We start from the raw sequence: 16,551 nt of genomic DNA, 5'->3' as shown, positions 1-16,551 counted from the left end.
GATCTCTCCATGGGTTTTACACCTCACTCCCATCACACAGTCTACAGAGAAACATGCGCCACATAATTGAATTATGTAGGGCATCTTGTCTCAACTCACATGTTTAACTTATCTCAAAATACTATCCCCTGAAATAAATCACATTTGCATTAAAGAGCCAGTTCAGCAGATTGGACACCTTGTGACTGAAATACAAGGTCTGTTTCAATTTTGCTTTAACAGAACAGCACCCACGGTATGTGTAAGAAAATAACTGCAGATGCTGGTACAAATCGAAGGTATTTATTCACAAAATGCTGGAGTAACTCAGCGGGTCAGGCAGCATCTCGGGAGAGAAGGAATGGATGACGTTTCTTTAGACTGAAGGAGGGTCTCGACCCGAAACGTCACCCATTCCTTCTCTCCTGAGATGCTGCCTGACCTGCTGAGTTACTCCAGCATTTTGTGAATAAATACCCACAGCACCCACAGTATACAGCACCCACGGTATACAGCACCCACGGTATACAGCACCCACGGTATACAGCACCCACGGTATACAGCACCCACGGTATACAGCACCCATGGTATACAGCACCCACAGTATACAGCACCCATAGTACACAGCACCCACGGTATACAGCACCCACGGTATACAGCACCCACGGTATACAGCACCCACAGTACATAGCACCCACAGTATACAGCACCCACAGCACCCACAGTACACAGCACCCACAGTACACAGCACCCACAGTACACAGCACCCACAGTACACAGCACCCACAGTATACAGCACCCACAGTATACAGCACCCACGATATACAGCACCCACAGTACACAGCACCCACAGTATACAGCACCCACAGTATACAGCACCCACGGTATACAGCACCCACAGTATACAGCACCCACAGTATACAGCACCCACACCCACAGTACACAGCACCCACAGCACCCACACCCACAGTACACAGCACCCACAGCACCCACAGTATACAGCACCCACGGTACACAGCACCCACAGTATACAGCACCCACAGCACCCACAGTACACAGCACCCACAGCACCCACAGCACCCACAGCACCCACAGTACACAGCACCCACAGCACCCACAGCACCCACAGTATACAGCACCCACGGTATACAGCACCCACGGTATACAGCACCCACAGTATACAGCACCCACAGTATACAGCACCCACAGTATACAGCACCCACAGCACCCACAGTATACAGCACCCACAGTATACAGCACCCACAGTATACAGCACCCACAGTACACAGCACCCACAGTGCACAGCACCCACAGTACACAGCACCCACAGTACACAGCACCCACAGTACACAGCACCCACAGTACACAGCACCCACAGTATACAGCACCCACAGTATACAGCACCCACAGTACACAGCACCCACAGTACACAGCACCCACAGTACACAGCACCCACAGTACACAGCACCCACAGCACCCACAGTATACAGCACCCACAGCACCCACAGTATACAGCACCCACAGCACCCACAGTATACAGCACCCACAGTATACAGCACCCACAGTATACAGCACCCACGGTATACAGCACCCACAGCACCCACAGTATACAGCACCCACGATATACAGCACCCATGGTATACAGCACCCACAGCACCCACGGTATACAGCACCCACGGTATACAGCACCCACAGCACCGACAGTACACAGCACCCACAGTACACAGCACCCACAGTACACAGCACCCACAGTACACAGCACCCACAGTACACAGCACCCACAGTACACAGCACCCACAGTATACAGCACCCACAGTATACAGCACCCACAGTATACAGCACCCACAGCACCCACAGTATACAGCACCCACAGTACACAGCACCCACAGTATACAGCACCCACCTACACTGCCCGGGCCTACACTGTCCGGACCTACACTGTCCAGACCCACACTGTCCGGACCTACACTGTCCAGACCCACACTGTCCGGACCCACACTGTCCGGGCCTAATGCGGGACAAGGGCAGTCCCTTACGGGACAAACCAATTTGGCCCAAAATACAGGATGTCCCGGCTAATACGGGACAGTTGGCAACCCTACTAGCTCTTCACATAATCACCTGTACTTCTTGGAGACAACATTATTATGTAAATACAGAGAGAGAAGAGAGAGAGAGAGAGAGAGAGAGAGTTTCTGTCTTTTACTTGTGTCTGCTTTAATAAATAGTTATTTGCGCTCTTCATGTGCTTCCTCCATTCATTGATCCAGATCCTTGAATCTTGCAGATATTTCATTACAATCCACCTGCACATCTCCTTCAAATGTTAATCCACTCTAGGTTCCAGCCGAACCCTAGGTTGTTGTCGAGCTTCCCTCATTAATGGGCGAAGAAGGGTCTCTACCCGAAACGTCACCCAATCCTTCTCTCCAGAGATGCTGCCTGTCCCTCTGAGTTACTCTAGCGTTCCGGGTCTATCTCTAGTGACTTACAGAACTGGCCAATTGCCTCTCCCTCATTGATGAGTGACCGTCAGAGGTCACAGGGATAACGTGCAAACTCCACACAGTCAGCAGCAGCGGTGGCTACGCTCAGAACACTTTGCAATTTCCTGTGGTCCTGGGCAGAGTTGTTGCCAGAGTAGTTGCCTGAAGCGCACACAGTCTCGGGGGGGGAAGAACGTGCAAACTCCACACAGACAGCAACCAGAGGCCAAGGTTAAAGCGGGCATTCCGGAGCTCTGAGGCAGCGGCACGCCAGGACAATGTACGAGGAAAGCCAGCGCATGCACAAAACCAACTTGGTCATCACTGCAAAACCGCTGGACTGTAACCACGTATTGTCTTTCCACTGACTGGTTAGCACACTACAATAATCCAGTTTAGTTCATTGTCACGTGTACCGAGGTACAGTGAAAAGCTTTTGTTGCGTGCTGACCAGTCAGCGGAAAGACAATACATGATTACAATCGAGCCGTCCACAGTGTACAGATACATGATAAGGGAATAACGTTTAGTGCAAGGTAAAGCCAGCAAAGTCCGATCAAGGATAGTCCGAGGGTCACCAATGAGGTAGATAGTAGTTCAGCACTGCTCTCTGGTTGTGGTGGGATGGTTCAGTTGCCTGATGACAGCCGGGAAGAAACTGTCCCTGAATCTGGAGCTGTGCGTTTTCACACTTCTGTACCTTTTGCCTGATGGGAGAGGGGAGAAGAGGGAGTGGCCGGGGTGAGACTGGTCCTTGATTATGCTGCTGGCCTTGCCGAGGCAGCGTGAGGTATAGATGTAGTCAATAGCTTTTCACTGTACCTCAGTACAGTGTGCCTCTTAATTAGCAAGGGTGTCAGGGGTTATGGGGAGAAGGCAGGAGAACGGGGTTAGTTGGGAGAGATAGATCAGCCATGATTGAATGGCGGACCAGACTTGATGGACTGAATGGCCTAATTCTGCTCCTATCACTGATGAATGCCAGCCCAATATAAAGTTGTGTGTAGGAAAGAACTGCAGATGCTGGTTTAAATCGAAGATAGACACAAAATGCTGGAGTAACTCAGCGGGACAGGCAGGATCTCTGGAGAGAGGGAATGGGTGACATTTCAGGTCGACTGACTGACCCAGTAATATAAAGTAATGTTGCTTTGGGTGGGGAGTTGGTAAGAGGCAACAACGACACGCCTGGTAATTCTGCTCGTATCACTAATGACCTGGCCCCATAGCAGAATTGTCCTGGGAACTGGAAGTGTCCTGAGCTAATTCTGCTACCACCAATACAGTACAATACATCCTTATTGTCATTGTACAGGGGTGCAACGAGATTGGGAATGCGCCTCCCATACGATGCAATAATTTAATTAGCTAGTCAGTATTAATTGAAACAACCCAATGAAACAAATTGGAACAGTTTTAAAACAGAATAAAGTGCAAGTAGATCTGTGCCTGTTCACTGTGCGATGTGACCATCCGGCTCAGCAGGACAGGTTCATAGCAGCTATGGCCCTGGGGATGAAGCTGTTCCTGAGTCTGGAGGTGCGGGCGTAGAAGGCCTTGTATCGTCTGCCCGATGGAAGGAGTTCGAACAGACTGTTGCAGGGGTGTGAAGAGTCTTTGTGGATACTGGTGGCTTTTCTGAGGCATCGTGTGTTGTAGATGCCCTCCAAGGCTGGTAACTGTGTTCCGACGGTCAATAGACAATAGACAATAGGTGCAGGAAGGAGTAGGCCATTCGGCCCTTCGAGCCAGCACCGCCATTCAATGTGATCATGGCTGATCATTCTCAATCAGTACCCCGTTCCTGCCTTCTCCCCATACCCCCTGACTCCCCTATCCTTAAGAGCTCTATCTAGCTCTCTCTTGACTGTATTCAGAGAATTGGCCTCCACTGCCCTCTGAGGCAGAGAATTCCACAGATTCACAACTCTCTGACTGAAAATGTTTTTCCTCATCTACGTTCTAAATGGCCTACCCCTTATTCTTAAACTGTGGCCCCATGTTCTGGACTCCCCCAACATTTGGAACATGTTTCCTGCCTCTAACATGTCCAACCCCTTAATCCTCTGAGCTCTATGGACTACCCGCTGAAGAGCTTTCCTCTCTGCCTCCGTGCAGCTGAGGTACCACACAGGGATGCCATGTGTTAGGATGCTCTCTATGGTGCAGCGGTAGAATGTCGTCAGCAGCTGTTGGGGTAGACCAGACCATCGTCTATTGAACGAGTGATGGCTCCCACCGACTGTCGCCAGAAGCTTGTGCCCTTTTCAGGACGGACGAAGGCAGCGATGTAACATTTGAAACATGGACGGTGGACACGAAAGGAGAAGACTTCTGACTTAATGATAATAAACGAACCTGAACTGAATGGTCTGAGGTCGGCCGATTCTTCTCCATTGTGTCTCTCCACAACGTGGCAAACTAGCAGCCGCCTGAGATAATTGCTGCTTCGCACCCGCGAACAAACTTCCGCACTTTAAACGCCAAGGAACAGACCCATCTGATCACTCTTACACTGAGTGAGGAAACAATTAAAGGCTTGACAGAGACTCAGTCTGAACTGACGTGGCAGAATGACACCATAACCAACGGGGCAAAGTGCATTGTTCCCCTTTCAAAGAGGGGGAAGAAAAAACCCATCGCCCTTCAAATCCTCTCCATCTGTCAATTAATTCTTCCGCCGAATATCCTTGGCGGTTGAGGTAAAAGACGCGGGTTTGTGTTTTCAGATTTATTCATTGTTTTATCTGGTTTTGAGTTATGTCAGTAACGGCAGTGTGTTGCCTTGCATTTTCCTCCTCTCAAACAGAGGACTCTTGACAGAGTAATGTTCAGTCTGAGCTCACAGATCCCACTACCTGCGTCATTAGCTTTGACACTCAAAACTATTTCAAACCCTCTTATTTACCCTGCTGTAGTTCATGGCTCTGCGGAGATCACTCAGTTCCCTGCGTCCTTAGAAGGTACTCCAAGAAAAAATGAGCTCTCTGGAACTGAAAGCCTGGTACGCCTTGCAAAATGAGCAGCAGGCAATAATGTTCCATTAAGGGCAGGCAGTTCTGCTTTGCTCTCTAAAGAATAGGTTTTTGGCTCCGTTCAGACAAAGAACCAAGGATTACTGCATGGATCTGTGATACTTGTCAACCGCCCTGAGATACATTTGTGGAGTCACTCAGGCGTGGGTAATTGGGAAAGTATGTGTCTCGCTCAATAGCCACCACTTAGTCTCACTCTTTCCACAAAGTCACGGAGTCAGGCAGGAAAAATGCTCCCAACGTTGGGGGGAGTCCAGAACCAGGGGCCACACACAGTCTAAGGATAAAAGGGGAGGCCATTTAAAACTGGGGTGAGAAGAAACCTTTTCACCCAGAGTTGTGAATTTGTGGAATTCTCTGCCACAGAGGGCAGTGGAGGCCAATTCACTGGATGGATTTAAGAGAGAGTTAGATAGAGCTCTAGGGGCTAGTGGAATCAAGGGATATGGGGAGAAGGCAGGCACGGGTTACTGATTGTGGATGATCAGCCATGATCACAATGGATGGCGGTGCGTACAGGCTCGAAGGGCTGAATGGCCTCCTCCTGCACCTATTGTCTATGTCATAAAGCGTGGAGACAGGCTCTTCGGCCCATCTCGACCATGCCGTCCAACATCCCCATCTTTTAGGGAGGAGATGAGGAGGAATTTCTTCTGTCAGAGGGTGGTGAATCTGTGGAATTCTTTGCCACACAAGGCCGTGGAGGCCTGGAAAGTGGATATATTTAAGGCAGAGATAGATAGATTTTTGATTCGTTATGGGTGTCAGAGGTTATGGGGGCCATGATCGATTTTGGAGCAATTGTAATGTGTGACTGTCAATCTGCTTCTGTGGCTGTAACGAAAATAGCCCTCAGTGTTGGAAGACAACTTGGAAACAGCTCTCCTTGTGATTCCAAGTCACACACCATCTTTTTTTTATAATAGAAAAAACCTTTGTTCAAACAAACACAAATACAGGAGGAAAAGAAACTGCAGTTGCTGGTTTAAATCGAAGGTAGACACAAAATGCTGGAGTAACTCAACGGGTCAGGCAGCATCTCTGGAGAGAAAGAATGGGTGACGTTTCGGATCGAGACCCTTCTTCAGACTGATGTCAGGGGGGGCGGGACAATAGACAATAGACAATAGGTGCAGGAGGAGGCCATTCGGCCCTTTGAGCCAGCACCGCCATTTAATGTGATCATGGCTGATAATTCTCAATCAGTACCCCGTTCCTGCAGAAGGACCTCTTTGCTCCTATACTCAACTCCTCTTGTTATGAAGGCCAACATCCCATTGGCTTTCTTCACTGCCTGCTGTACCTGCATGCTTCCTTTCAGTGACTGATTCACTAGGACACCCAGATCTCGTTGTACGTCCCCTGTTCCTAACTTGACACCATTCAGATAATACTCTGCCTTCCTATTCTTACCACCAAAGTGGATAACCTCACACTTATCCACATTAAACTGCATCTGCCATGCATCCGCCCACTCACACAACCTGTCCAAGTCACCCTGCAACCTCATAGCATCTTCCTCACAGTTCACACTGCCACCCAGCTTTGCATCATCTGCAAATTTGACTGCCATTGGCAGTTTACAATCAAACAAGCAGTTATCAGATTAAATTTTTTGTCAACTTCATCTACAATACACCCGCGGCGACCAGCCATCACAGAAGGCACTCCAGAGTCCCCTTGGGCACAGCATGCTCCCTCACCAAGGGCAAGTGGGCACAGATGTAGGACCAGAACAGGGGCCGGCAGTCGACTTTGGTGTGCCCATTGACCGCTCGCTGCCTGGACTGGAGTCACACGCCATCCATCGGGAGTTGGGAACACATTGCTGCATCTCCATCGTCACTGGGTCTCAACCGTGGAACTTCAATAGACAATAGACAATAGGTGCAGGAGGAGGCCATTCGGCCCTTCGAGCCAGCACCGCCATTCAATGTGATCATGGCTGATCATTCTCAATCAGTACCCCGTTCCTGCCTTCTCCCCATACCCCCTGACTCCGCTATCCTTAAGAGCTCTATCCAACTCTCTCTTGAATGCATTCAGAGAATTGGCCTCCACTGCCTTCTGAGGCAGAGAATTCCACAGATTCAAAACTCTCTGACTGAAAAAGTTTTTCCTCATCTCAGTTCTAAATGGCCTACCCCTTATTCTTAAACTGTGGCCCCTTGTTCTGGACTCCCCCAACATTGGGAACATGTTTCCTGCCTCTAACGTGTCCAACCCCTTAATAATCTTATACGTTTCGATAAGATCTCCTCTCATCCTTCTAAATTCCAGTGTATACAAGCCTAGTCACTCCCGACTTTCAACATATGACAGTCCCGCCATTCCGGGAATTAACCTAGTGAACCTAAACTGCACACCCTCAATAGCAAGAACTTCCTCCCCTACACCACCGGGCCACCACTGTCACCTGAAGGGCTGCTGCGTTTTTAGAAAGTGGCTCTTTCTTTGCGAGACCAGGAGCAGATGGCCAACAAATGAATTTTGAAAATGAGCTTGGAAATCACTGTGCAATTAACCTCAGCAAAATTAAAGTCCGGCAAGATGAAACAGGCAGTGACCACTTGGCAAAAGGACAGAAAGCGGAGAGTTGGGAGATCGGTCTAACCTGTCTGTGCCAAGTTAATGTTACTCAGACACAAACGAAATGTGTTCGTAGAATCGTAGAGCAGAGAAACAAGATTTACGGCCTCTCTCGATTCATAGAGTTAAGGAGTCTCGTTTAGTTTAGAGTTTAGTTTAGTGATATAGCTTGGAAACAGGCCCTTTGGCCCAACTTGCCCATACCGGCCAACATGCCCCATCTACACTAGTCCCACCTGCCTGCAAATGGCCCATATCTCTCCAAACCTGTCCTATCCATGTACCTGTCTAAATGTTTCTTAAATGGTGTAATAGTCCCTGCCTCAACTACCTCCTCCGGCAGCTTGTTCCATACACCCACCACGCTTTGTGTGAAAAAGGTTACCCTTCATCTTCCGAATAAATATTTCCTCTCTCTCACCTTAAACCTCTGCCCTCTGGTTTCCGATTGCTCTACATGGGACAAGAGACTGTGCTTCTACCCGATCTATTCCTCTCATGATTTTGTACAACCTTCTCCTCACCAAACTTCTCCTCCATACGAACCACCAACCATGCATTGATCCAAAACCATCAGTCCCTTATACACTGATGAGCCAAAACATTATGGCCACCTGCCTAACGTGCTGTTGGTCATCCATGTGCCGCCAAAACAGTGCCGACCCGCCGAGGCTTGGACTCGACAAGACCCCTGAAAGTGTCCTGTGGTATCTGGCACCAAAACTTTAGCAGCAGATCCTTTAGCAGCTCCCCACAAGCCTCAAGTCAAATTTATTTGTCACATACACATACACGATGTGCAGTGAAATGAAAGTGGCAATGCCTGCGGGTTGTGCACAAAAAGAATTACAGTTACAGCATATAAATAAAGTTAATAAGTTACTATTAGTGTCGACAAAAAATTAGTCTCTGGGGTTATAAAAGTTGACAGTCCTGATGGCCTGTGGGAAGAAGCTCCGTCTCATCCTCTCCGTTTTCACAGCGTGACAGCGGAGGCGTTTGCCTGATCGTAGCATCTGGAACAGTCCGTTGCTGGGGTGGCAGGGGTCCCTCATGATCTTGCTTGCTCTGGATCTGCACCTCCTGATGTATAGGTCCTGCAGGGGGGCGAGTGTAGTTCCCATGGTGCGTTCTGCCGAACGCACTACTCTCTGCAGGGCCATCCTGTCCTGGGCAGAGCTGTTCCCAAACCAGACTGTAATGTTGCCGGACAAGATGCTCTCTACAGCCCCAGAGTAGAAGCAATGAAGGATCCTCAGAGACACTCTGAATTTCCTCAGCTGTCTAAGGTGGTAAAGGCGCTGCTTAGCCTTACCCACCAATGTGGCAATGTGCGTTGTCCATGTCAGATCCTCTGTGATGTGGACTCCCAAGTATTTAAAACTGCTCACCCTATCCACAGTAGACCCATTTATCTCCAGTGGCGTGTACGTCCTTGGATGTTGAACCCTTCTGAAGTCCACAATCAGCTCCTTCGTTTTAGTGACATTCAAGAGGAGGCTGTTGTCCTGACACCAGAGTGCCAGATCAGCGACCACCTTCCGGTAGGCCTTCTCATCATTGTTGGAGATCCGGCCCACCACCACAGTGTCATCAGCAAACTTGATGATGGAGTTTGAGCTGAACCTGGCCCCACAGTCATGTGTGTACAGGGAGTACAGTAGGGGGCTAAGGACGCAGCCCTGGGGGGATCCTATGTTCAGGGTGAGGGAGCTAGATATGTGTTCCCCCATCCTGACCACTTGGGGCCTGGCAGTGAGAAAGTCCAGGACCCAGGCACACAGAGGGGTGCTAAGCCCCAGTTCCAGCAGCTTCTCAACCAGTCTGCTGGGGACTATTGTGTTGAATGCTGAACTAAAGTCAATGAACAGCATCCTCACATAGCCCCCCTGGCTGTCCAGATGAGAGAGAGCGGTGTGTAGAACCTGGGAGACCGCATCATCCGTGGACCTGTTCGGACGGTATGCGAACTGTAGTGGGTCCATGTTGCGAGGAAGGAGGGCGCAGATGTGCTTCTTGACTAGCCTCTCCAAGCATTTCATGACAACCGAGGTTGTTTCAGAGATGCTCTGACCCTGTCGTCTGGCCATAATAATTTGGCCCAAAGTCGCTCAGGTCTTTACTCCTGCCCATTTCTCCTGCATCCAACACATCAAGAACTGACTGTTCACTTGCTGCCTGATATATCCCACCCCTTGACAGGTGCCATTGTAACAAGATAACCAATGTTATTCACTTCGCCCGTCAGCGGTCATAATGTTTTGGCTGATCGGTAAATGTTCTCCCTGCATTTCCAAGTTTGAGTTGAGTTACAGAGTCACGGAGTCATGCAGCACAAAAACAAGCCCTGCCGACAAAGATGCCCCAGTACACGTGACAATAAACTGAACTCAAATATATGTGTGTGTGTGTGTGTGTGTGTGTGTGTGTGTGTGTGTGTGTGTGTGTGTGTGTGTGTGTGTGTGTGCGCGTGTGCGTGTGCGTGTGCGTGTGGTGTGCGTGTGCGTGTGTGATCACTTGGTGGGCCGGAGCTGTTTCCATGCTGTTTCTTGAAAATTAAACTAAACTAAACTCAAGCAAACAATTACCAAAAAGAAGTTGTGAAGTTCTTGCAGGGAGCGATCTGTACTTTCTGGAAGGCTACGCTCAGCGTAAAAGGGTTTAAGAGTACATTTCCAAATAGCATTGAAGGCACACTTGCAAAGGAGATGGTTGTCGGACCTGGGGCAATGAACATGTGGTCAAATGGAAAGCATCTTTGGAGAGATAGCAGATGCATGATGGGTAGAACAGCCTCCTGCACCTCTATCATTTGATGATAATTCTACCCACATGGACTGTTTGGGCAATGCTTTGAATCTGGCAAGGAGAATTTCATGAATAAACATAAAGCAATTCTAATAACAAGGCCCTTATTAAAACATCTGCTCCTTGTTGCATTGCCAAGTCAAAGCACACCAAATAACTTGGTGAATATTAAGAGCAGGAAGCTTTGATTCGACAGTGCCTGAACCAGGACAAGTCAATCAACAAACTTCCTCTGTTTGGAACGATAGGCAGGGGTTGGAGCCAACACTGACTTACAAGGAACTGCAGATAGAGCCATTGAAGGATGGCACGGTGGCGCAGCGGTAGAGTTGCTGCCTCACAGCGCCAGAGGCCCGGGTTCGATCCTGGCCACAGGTGCTGTCTGTACGGAGTTTGTACGTTCTCCCCGTGACCCGCGTGGGTTTTCTCCGGGTGCTCTGGTTTCCTCCCGCACTCCAAAGAGGTGCAGGTTTGTAGGTTAATCGCCTTGGTATAATGTAAAATGAAAGCACAATGTTAATGTGCGGGAATCGCTAGTCATAGAAACATAGAAACATAGAAACATAGAAACATAGAAACATAGAAACATAGAAACATAGAAACATAGAAACATAGAAAATAGGTGCAGGAGTAGGCCATTCGGCCCTTCGAGCCTGCACCGCCATTTAATATGATCATGGCTGATCATCCAACTCAGTATCCCGTACCTGCCTTCTCTCCATACCCCCTGATCCCTTTAGCCACAGGGGCCACATCTAACTCCCTCTTAAATATAGCCAATGAACTGGCCTCAACTACCTTCTGTGGCAGAGAATTCCACAGACTCACCACTCTCTGTGTGAAGAAATGTTTTCTCATCTCGGTCCTAAAAGACTTCCCCCTTATCCTTAAGCTGTGACCCCTAGTTCTGGATTTCCCCAACATCGGGAACAATCTTCCCGCATCTAGCCTCTCCAACCCCTTAAGAATTTTATATGTTTCTTTAAGATCCCCCCTCAGTCTTCTAAATTCCAGCGAGTACAAGCCTAGTCTATCCAGTCTTTCTTCATATGAAAGTCCCGCCATCCCAGGGATCAATCTGGTGAACCTTCTCTGTACTCCCTCTAAGGCTAGAATGTCTTTCCTCAGATTAGGAGACCAAAACTGTACACAATACTCCAGGTGCGGTCTCACCAAGGCCCTGTACAACTGCAGCAGAACCTCCCTGCTCCTATACTCAAATCATCTTGCTATGAATGCTAACATACCATTCGCTTTCTTCACTGCCTGCTGCACCTGCACGCTTGCTTTCAATGACTGATGCACCATGACAGCCAGGTCACGTTGCATCTCCCCTTTTCCTAATTGGCCACCATTCAGGTAATACTCTGCTTTCCTGTTTTTGCCACCAAAGTGGATAACCTCACATTAGTCAGTGCGGGCTCGGTGGGCCGAAGGGCCTGTTTCCGCGCTGTATCTCTAAACTAATCATACAGTGTGGAAGCAGGTCATTCGGCCAACTTGCCCCTGCTGACCAACATGTCCCATCGACTCTTACCCCTCCTGCTCGCGTTTGGCCCATATATCCCTCTAAACCTGTCTTATCCATGTACCTGTCTAAATGTTTCATAAACTTTGTGATTGTCCCTGCCTCAACTACCTCCTACGGCAGCTCGTTCCTTGTGTGAAAAAGTTACACCTCAGGTGCATATTAAATGTTTCCTCCCTCACCTTAAACCTCTGGACTCTGGTCTTCGATTCCCCTCAGGGCAAGAGACTCTGTGCATCTACCCAAGCTATTCCTCTCATGATTTTGTACACCTCTATAAGATCACCCACCCCTCATCTGCCTGCTCTCCAAGGAATAGAGTCCTTGCCTGCCTACAGATCACACCATCAGATTCGTATTAAATCTTTCCCCCCCCCCTCACCTTAAACCTATGTCCTCTGGTTCCCGATTCCCCAACTCTGGGCACGAGACTCTGTCTCCATGTAGATCCTCCCCTTGTTAGACTTAGAGTAGCGGGGAGAAAGCTGGAAAAGAGGTGGTAGCAGGACAAAGACCTACAAAGACCTACAAAGATCGAATCTGTGGAATTCTTTGCCACAGAAGGCTGTGGAGGCCAAGGCAGTGAATATTTTTAAGGCAGAGATTGACAGATTCTTGATTAGTGCGGGTGTCAGGGGTTATGGGGAGAAGGTAGGGGAATGGGATTAGGAGGGAAAGATAGATCAGCCATGATTGAATGGTGGAGTAGACTTGATGGGCCGAATGGCCTATACTCCTATTCCTCATGACCCAAAACGTCGCCTACCCATGTTCTCCAGAGATGCTGCCTGACCTGTGAGTTACTCCAGCACTTTGTGTCTTTTATTGATGTGTGTTAAACCCTTGCGTGATAAACCTAATGGTTCGGTTTACATAGGGCACATACTGGCAGTGGTGAAAGAGTTAAGTCCGCCAGGAAAGACCATGCAGACATTTTGCGGGACATCTGCGTGGCATTTCACGTGAGCATTCGTAACGGCGGTCCTTGGACTGAATTAATTCTTGGATGGCTGGAGATGTAACCAGTTGAGTGAAAATGCGCTGTATTGAACAATTGAGTTCTATCATTGGAATAATCTTCTCGGAAGTTCAATCAGAGGTCACAGGCATTAAACAGAGCCAAAATTATACACGAGGAGGATAATTGACTTATTGGGCATTTTCCAATTGTTCTATTCTAGTTTCTACCTCCCTCTGCCTCCCATCATTTTATTCATGTGGGCTGTGGAGTAGGAAAATAACGGCAGATGCTGGTACAAATCGAAGGTATCACAAAATGCTGGAGTAACTCAGCAGGTCAGGCAGCATCTCTGGAGAGAGGGAATGGGTGACGTTTCGGGTCGAGACCCTTCTTCAGACTTCAGATTGTCGGCTATGGTGGTTGGCAGCATCCTTGCCTTTAGCTCTGAAGGTTAGTGCTTCACATCCCACTCCAGCCTGACCTGAATTTGCCCCCCTTTTCTCCATCCCTTCCCTCCCTCCCCCCCCCCCCCCTTTCCCTGTGAGAAGGAGAAAAATAATGGAGTGTTTGGTGTTCCCTAAAATTGGAGAAAACAAGACACTCGGCCCCTCGAGCCAGCACCGCCATTCACCGTGTTCATGGCTGAACTGGAATGGAAAAGAATCAATGTTCACAATGAGCCCAAGTTGGCTGAGTGGCTACCGGAGCCCATGGCTGGAGGTCGTGTCAGCACCACGGAGGCCTCAGGAGAGGCCCAGGCAACGTTAGCGGAGAGGACGGCGTGGCGGCCGATGATGGTGCGATCAGTGGTCGATGGGCGTGAGGGGGGGTGGGGTGGGGGGAGGGGAGGACAATGGGGAGCCGGCATTGGGGGGAATGCTGTGAGGGACGGTGGGAGAACAAAGGGGGGCCTGGTGGGGAGGGGGAATGAGGGGGGGGCACTCTAGTTTTAGAATCGTCTTCCCTGGGGATATGCCTGCGTTCATTTAATAGACAATAGGTGCAGGAGGAGGCCATTCGGTCCTTCGAGCCAGCACCGCCATTCAATGTGATCATGGCTGATCATTCTCAATCAGTACCCCGTTCCTGCCTTCTCCCCATACCCCCTGACTCCGCTATCCTTAAGAGCTCTATCTAGCTCTCTCTTGAATGTATTCAGAGAATTGGCCTCCACTGCCCTCTGAGGCAGAAAATTCCACAGATTCACAACTTTCTGACTGAAAAAGTTTTTCCTCATCTCAGTTCTAAATGGCCTACCCCTTATTCTTAAACTGTGGCCCCTCGTTCTGGACTCCCCCAACATTGGGAACATGTTTCCTGCCTCTAACGTGTCCAACCCCTTAATAATCTTATACGTTTCGATAAGATCCCCTCTCATCCTTCTAAATTCCAGTGTATACATTCCAGTTTGTTTGTTTGTTTGTTGCGATGAAGGCACTGTGCATACAGCCGCCACTTTTCACTTTTTCCCCTTTTAATTTAATTTTAAGTTCAAGTTTTCGTGTACCTTGTTGTGTGTTGTGAATGTTGGCAGGCCAATTTCTGTCCGGAGATGAATAAAGTTCTATCGTGTCGTACCGTTAGGTTGCGAGGCGCCCATAAGGATTACCAAGGTATTGTTCCTCATGTGATCCACTCTGGCAATGGAAGAGGCTTAGCACACGAAGGTCGGGATGGGAATGGGAGTGGGAAGGGGAGTTAAAGGGTTTGGCAAACAGGAGATCCAGCACGCCTTGGTGGACATAGAAACATAGAAACATAGAAAATAGGTGCAGGAGTACGCCATTCGGCCCTTCGAGCCTGCACCGCCATTCAATATGATCATGGCTGATCATCCAACTCAGTATCCCGTACCTGCCTTCTCTCCATACCCCCTGATCCCTTTAGCCACAAGGGCCACATCTAACTCCCTCTTAAATATAGCCAATGAACTGGCCTCAACTACCTTCTGTGGCAGAGAATTCCTCAGATTCACCACTCTCTGACCAAGCAAATTAGTTCAGTTTAGAGATACAGCATAGGAAAAACAGGCCCTTCGGCCCACCCACCAATGATGACCCCTACACTAGTTCCATACTACACATTTACAGAGGCCAATGAGACCGCAAACCTGCACGTCTTTGGAGGGTGGGAGGAAACCGGGGGGGGGGGGAATCCATGCGGTCACATGGAGAACATACAAAATCCATTCAGACAGCTCCTGTAGTCAGGGTCGAACCCGGGTCTCTGGCGCTGTAAGGCAGCAACTCTACCGCTGCGCCAGCATGCTGTCTCTGATAAGGTAAAGCTAAGGGTGACCACAGGAATCAACCCCCTTAAAAATTCTGTTGAGCTGCTGCAAGTTAGAATTTCATTGTTCTATCTAAGACATATGACGATGAAACACTCTTGACTCTAAACAAGATGATCTGGTGATTGAGTTAATGGGAGGAGGGCAGAGTGAGAGCAGAGTCTCACAAAATAACTTACCGACTAGTGAAAGGGCAGGATAGAGTGGATGTGGAGAGGATGCTTCCACTAGTGGGAAGAGTGTAAGACTAGAGGTCATAGTTTCAGAATTAAAGTATGTTCCTTTAAGAAGGAGATGAGGAGGAATTTCTTTAGTCAGAGGGTGGTGAATCTGTGGAATTCATTGCCACAGAAGGCTGTGGAGGCCAAGTCAGTGGATATTTATAAGGCAGAGATAGATAGATTCTTGATTAGTGCGGGTGTCAGGGGTTATGGGGAGAAGGCAGGAGAATGGGGTTAGGAGGGAGAGATATAGGAAAATAACTGCAGATGCATAAGGATAAGGGGGAAGTCTTTTAGGACCGAGATGAGAAAACATTTCTTCACACAGAGAGTGGTGAGTCTGTGGCATTCTCCGCCACAGAAGGTAGTTGAGGCCAGTTCATTGGCTATATTTAAGAGGGAGTTAGATGTGGCCCTTGTGGCTAAAGGGATCAGGGTGGCATGGAGAGAAGGCAGGTACAGGTTACTGAGTTGGATGATCAGCCATGATCATATTGAATGGTGGTGCAGGCTCGAAGGGCCGAATGGCCTACTCCTGCACCTATTTTCTATGTTTCAATGCTGTCGAAGATATCACAAAATGCTGGAGTAACTCAGCAGGTCAGGCAGCATCTAGGAGAGAGGGAATGGGTGATGTTTTGGGTCGAGACCCTT

This window comes from Rhinoraja longicauda, chromosome 37 (assembly GCF_053455715.1).
Source record: "Rhinoraja longicauda isolate Sanriku21f chromosome 37, sRhiLon1.1, whole genome shotgun sequence".
NCBI classification, from domain to species: Eukaryota; Metazoa; Chordata; class Chondrichthyes; order Rajiformes; family Arhynchobatidae; genus Rhinoraja; species Rhinoraja longicauda.
This window is presented reverse-complemented; position numbering follows the sequence as displayed.